Here is a 6,000-nt window from a genome sequence, read left to right as displayed (position 1 = left end):
TGGTCATAGAATTTCAGAGTCTTTGAAATGTAGCCAAATAAATGCACCTTGGGATCTTTAAATAAAGAGTCACATTCCCAAAGGGCCAGAGGGGGGACTGCAATAGCAGATTTATACATTAGTTTCTGGGAGAGCCAAGCCGAAACCCTCCAGAGGGAGAAACGCAGTTTCCCTCGCAGACAATCGCAATGCTCTCGAGTCACTTTCAGGAAAACATGGAACCTGAATACCCCGTCCTCTGGGTCTCTTCTCGTTCAGCAGCCTCCGAACAGTGAAGGTGGCCAGCGTCCCAGTCTTCATATTGAAGGTCACCCTTTATTCTCACTCTACCCTTTGCTTCTCTGGCTGAGATAATCCATGGTGCCTATTGGATTCATATAAAACCAAATGGATTTAAGAATTACTAGTAACACTATGACCTCAAGAGACTAAAATGACAGTATTAAACCCTCGCAATAATAGAAGGATACTCACGACATAAGTGATGGTCTCCCTCTCCATTGTGCATCTCCCCTCCTTAGACCCCTAAACCTTCATTCATTAATTTGAATTATCAAACTGTAAATTATGCTCTTGTGGTAAGGATGGCATTTAACCAAAAAATGTAGTAGTGGAATTTTACTATTATAGTAAGCAAGGAAGAATAATAAAGTTGTGAGGTCTTCTTATAACATTCTCAAATCTCAGCAAACTGATATCTGCTTCTTTAAAAAGTGCTGTGGTCTACAGACTTTAGTTAAAAAGAATGTATTCAATTGGCTCATCAACTGTAACAAATGAATCATACTAAGGGGGCAGGGTGAGAGGGTACATCAGACATCTCTGTACTTTCTTTTAAAGTCCATTTTTTAATAAAGTTCTCAAACAATTGAACTTGTTTAAAAAAAAAAAAAGCAGTGCTGTGAAAATATAAGCCAGTATCCACTGGCAAAGTTAAGCATTGTAAAGAAGGGGAGAAGTGTTTGAACAGGAAGGAATAGGGTGAGCACACATACAGGTTACAGCTAACACTTTAGAAATGGAAACATCTAAGAACTGGAAAGGAAATGGAGAAGAAATAAAATAAACCATTATATGAACCATTTGGATAGCTTCTAATATTGCTAAACACTGGTTAAGAGTCTGCCTGACAAGGCAGGGAACGTGGACGTGGGTTTGATCTGTGGTCGGGGAAGACCCTACAAGATGCGGAGCAACTGAGCCCGGGAGTTGCAACTACTGAGCCCAGGTGCCCCAAGTACCGAAGCCCACACACCCTGGCTCTGCTCCCCAACGAGAGAAGCCGGCACAGCGAGACGCGTGCGCGCTGCGGTGAAGTGGAGCCCCAGCTCGCCACAGCCAGACGAAGCTCATGCGCACCAGTGAAGACCCAGCTCAACCCTAAATCAGTAAATAAACCCAAAACCAAACAACAGAACCCTTCATGTAACGTGACGATCTTTATTTCCACTGCGGCTCTCATCTTTGTTCTGGGTCTTTACGAAGACTTTCTGCAGTATGCAGTTCGAGGGGACTTCAACCCTCACGTAGACTTTGTTTTCAAAGGGATTTACGCCTCAGCCATCCTGGGGGGACAGCTGCAGCCGCGCTGCGTCGCAGCTGGGCTTCACCTGCCCCTTCAGACACCCGACAGCTGTTCCGAGCGCCGGAGGAGCCCCCGCCCCGCCAGCTGGGCCGCTGCGTGCGGGCACAGGGCGTCGTTTCCACTGCGCCTTCTCCCCCGCTTGGGAGCACTCCTCCCCGGGCTGGGCTTGGAACCGCAAGACCTGAAGTTCCCTCCGAATGAGCTCTTTAGCTGCCATCCAGCTCAGCCTAGAGTCTGGGAGGTCGGGGTGTTGGAAGCCGGTTCCAGGAACTGGCGCAGCAAGGGCTATTGCGTGAGAGACTGCTTGCGTGCACGCGCAGTCGCTGCAGTCCGGTCTGACCCTTCTCGGTTCCCTAAAGCCGTTCAGGTGGAAACACTGACAGTGACTTGTTTCTCTGACAACATCCTCCTTGGTGCTGAGACCCTGTCTTAGTTTCCTAGGACTAGCATCACACAGCCCCACGGACTGCAGGCCTGAAGAGCAGACCCTTGCTGTCTCACAGCCTGCATCCTGAAAGTCTGGGATGGAAGTGTCCAAATCTGGTTTCTCCCAGGGCCGTGAGGGATGCTCTTTTTCATTCCTATCTCCCTGGTGTGTAAATGGCCATCTTCTTCCTATGTCTCTTTGCTTTCCATTCTCCTGTGAGTCTATCCACTTCCAGACTTTCCCTTTTTGTGAGGAAACCAACTGCATTGGATTAGGACCAACCCTACTAACCCCATTTTAACTTAATTATCTCACTAAAGACTATATCTCCAATAAGGTCACATTCAGAGGTACTTGGGGATTAGAACTTCAACATATAAATTTGAGGGAAATGCATAATCAAACCCACAAAAGATTCAAAATATCAGAGACTTATACAAGATAGATGGAGAAGGAAATGGCAACCCACTCCAGGATTTTGCCTGGAGAATTCCATGGACAGAGGAGCCTGGCGGGCTACAGTCCGTGGGGTTGCAAAGAGTCAGACAAGACTGAGTGACTAACATCCAAGACAAAAGCTGATTATTTCTTGTATAATCTAAGGATATTATGTCAACAGCTGGTTTACTGCCCAACAGCATTTTAGGTTGGCAAGCTCTTGTTTCTCAACTTGGTGTGGATATTTTCCCTAAATTCACCTCATGGACCAAAACTATTGCTGTAGCACCAGCCATAAAGACTATATTCCAGCCAGCAGGCAGTACTAGACAAAAGAGAGAGTGACAAAGGGCGTAAGCAAGCTATCTGTTAAGAAAGTTTTCCCAAAACTGCCCACAACATTTTTGCTTACATTCTTTCACCCAGCATTAACTCAAACGGCCCCATCCATCTCTTGTGTGAGATTTTGATTAACATGTTCTGAGAAACGATTAACGTGGTGAAAACTCTGTGGCTCTGAAAAAAAAGGGGGGGGGGGGAAGATGAATATTGGAGGTCAACTGGCAAAATTCTCCACAGTGAAGCTATTACAGGATTATAGGCTGTGGTTTCAACTATTTGGTTGAAAAAAAATAGTGAAAAGACTTAACACAGGTCAACGGAAATACTGTCTACTGTGTGGGTTATGTCAAGACCCCAGCATTATTTCTAAAAGCCGGATTTCTTCTTTATCACACATCTTTGGATACAGTGTATGTCTTGTCAAAGGAAAACTCAGAGGCAGACTCACTTTAGAAAGGAAAGTGTTTCTTCACAAAGACTTCTAGGAAAATCAGGCACCTGATTTTCAGAAGGTGTCCATCAGAAGGACTGGCTCAACAAACGTAAAATGCAACAAGTATTTTTAGCAATGGCAGATGACCGAGCTTAGCACATTTGTATTAGTCTGCTCATGGTGGAAAAATAGCAGTTCTCAAGCATCTATCGTATTCACAAAGTTATATTCAAACAACAACACATGAAAAAAAAATCAGGGACAAATTTTTGTGAAGTCCAGATATATACAAAGTAGGCAAGATTTTATCATTTGGGGTTATTGTTGTTTAGGTGCTAAGTCACGTCTGACTCTTTCGTGACCCCCTTTCCTGGCTCCTCTGTCCATGGGATTTCCCAGGCAAGAATACTGAGTGGGTTGCCGTTTCCTTCCCCAAGGGATCTTCCCAACCCAGGGACTGAACTTGTGTCTCCTGAGTCTCCTGCATTGGCAGGTGTCTTCTTTACCTGAGCCACCAGGAAGGCCCCATCATTTCGGGAACCAGAACCCATAGGGGGATCTGTTAGTTGGTTTATCCCAAGCACACAGTATCTTTTATGACCATCCTTAGACATCGTAGCAGCAGAGTGCTCACTTCTGATTCTGCAACATCGACCAAAAACGTAAGTCCCTCCCTGCTGCCTCCATTTCCATCTCCCCTTTATGAACTTGGCAACAAGCACAAGGTATCAATCCGGACCTTTCCTGTAGAGATTTGGAGGCTCAGATCTCCCTTCTTTGGCCTGCAGGTGAAATATTCGGATAACATTATTATAGGCCCTCCTGGTCTCAACTTCCCAAATGGCTAGCACTCAGAGGCCACCTGCAACTTGCCATCACTGGTCACCTGGCACTGTGGCCATTTTCTGCTGCTTCTGTGGGGAGGGTGGGGGGGGGAGGTTGGCTAGAGGGATGTGGGACCCGGCAAAGCACTATCCAAACACAGAACTGGTAAAACTGGAAGCCGGATTCCATGGCCGTTAAAGGTGCAGCCCTCATTTTCAGTCTATCAGTTATTCGAGCATATGAGCTATGAGTGTACAGGTTTTACCAGTTGCTCAGAAGCAAAGCTTTCTATTATTAGCCACTGAAGAAAAGGAGGAGGCGTTGTTACTGCACTCCATCTAGCGGTCAGCCCTGCAGACAAAACGCTGCAGCCTTTTGTCTTCAAAGTCAAGGACCAGGATTGGATGGGATTGAAGCCAAATTTTCTCCTGCCTTCAACTCTCTCCTAAGCCACCTGGAAAAGTATATTAATTTTTTAAGGGTGAGATGATCAGCCAGTGAAATTTAAGACTGATACCCCATGAAGAAATTTCTTTGAAGATTTACATTAAATGAGAGGTCATTATAGTTCACTATTAGCCTGAATAAATCATCACTTCCCTGTCACTGTACCTCTTCCCTTTTCTCAGAAGAAGGTATTTTTAATATGATTTTCTATGCAGGAATTGAGAGTTCTGGTCAGGAACCTTTAACTATTACTAGCGTCTCTGCAAACACTCTATTGTTTGTTTAGGGGCTGCTAAAGACTTATACTTTTCAAACAAGCAACAAAATGCTAGGAGTGTCCTGAAACTTGGAAACTGTTACTCAATCCTGATCTTTTTCCTACAGACTCCAAGCAAATGATTGCTTTATCCATTAGGACAATCTCACTAATGAAAAAGACCCTTTAGTACCACTCCAGTTAATTGGTACAGCAACACAAAAACCTTATGTGAAAAAACCGAGTATGATTAGACTGAAAGCAATTTAGCCAAAGCACTTTGGCTCACTGTGATGGGACCGATGGAACTGAAGATGTTCAACGTAAAAGCCCAATTGAAAGTGAATAGTCTTCCAATAGTGAGTTTGTCTTTTAAGTTCGGTGCTTCTCAAAATAATTTCTTAAAATATCTAAGAATTTTGGAGGGAAAGGTTTCTACTTTATTCCCGCCTGACAACTGAAAAAAAAAAAAAAGGATAACCTAAAAGTGGAGAATCATGTTTTATTCGTTGGAGAAATCTGAGGACATAAGCCTAGGATACAGCATCTCAGATAACTGAGAAAATGTTCCAAAGAGGCAAGGTGGGAGGAAGCGGGGGCAGCGGGTACTCAGGACATACAGGAGACTTTTTTTGCAACAAAAAACAAGGAAGTCAGCACATCAAAAGGTTACTGTTAATATTAAATATTTAGCAAAAAAAAAAAAAAAAGATTTCAAAAGGAATTTAGGGCCTTGCTATGTAGGGGAAGATGCAAGCGTCTGGGCTCACTGAAGTCATTCGTTTGCTATGCACCTTAGCTGTTTGGACCAGTCAACTGTTACTTCCCATGCAATTTCCCTGAGGGATCACCTTTGGGGAGACTATAGGCTGATCACTACAAGGGCAGTTCTTTTTCCTCCATCCTGAGTACCCTTAAGGCTCACCGTCCAGGCACCTGTGATGCGATGGCTTGATGTCCACAGCATCCTTTGTTTACTGACATGACAGGCAAGGTTTTAGTTCACATCCCCAGTTTATGTTCTTTTATCACTGCAGTGCAGGTTTTGTAATAGCAGAAAGATCCAGCACCCCCACAGACCCTCGTGAAGCCTTTCTAGAGACTTTCTCTGGGTCACCAAGGTTGTGATGTGTTCTTTAGAGGGGAAATGCTTTTATTTTTCAGCTTCAGTTGAGTTCAGTTGCTCAGTCATGTCCAACTCTTTGTGACCCCATGAACTGCAGCATGCCAGGCCTCCCTGTCCATCA

This window comes from Ovis canadensis, chromosome 10, assembly GCF_042477335.2.
Source record: "Ovis canadensis isolate MfBH-ARS-UI-01 breed Bighorn chromosome 10, ARS-UI_OviCan_v2, whole genome shotgun sequence".
NCBI classification, from domain to species: Eukaryota; Metazoa; Chordata; class Mammalia; order Artiodactyla; family Bovidae; genus Ovis; species Ovis canadensis.
This window is presented reverse-complemented; position numbering follows the sequence as displayed.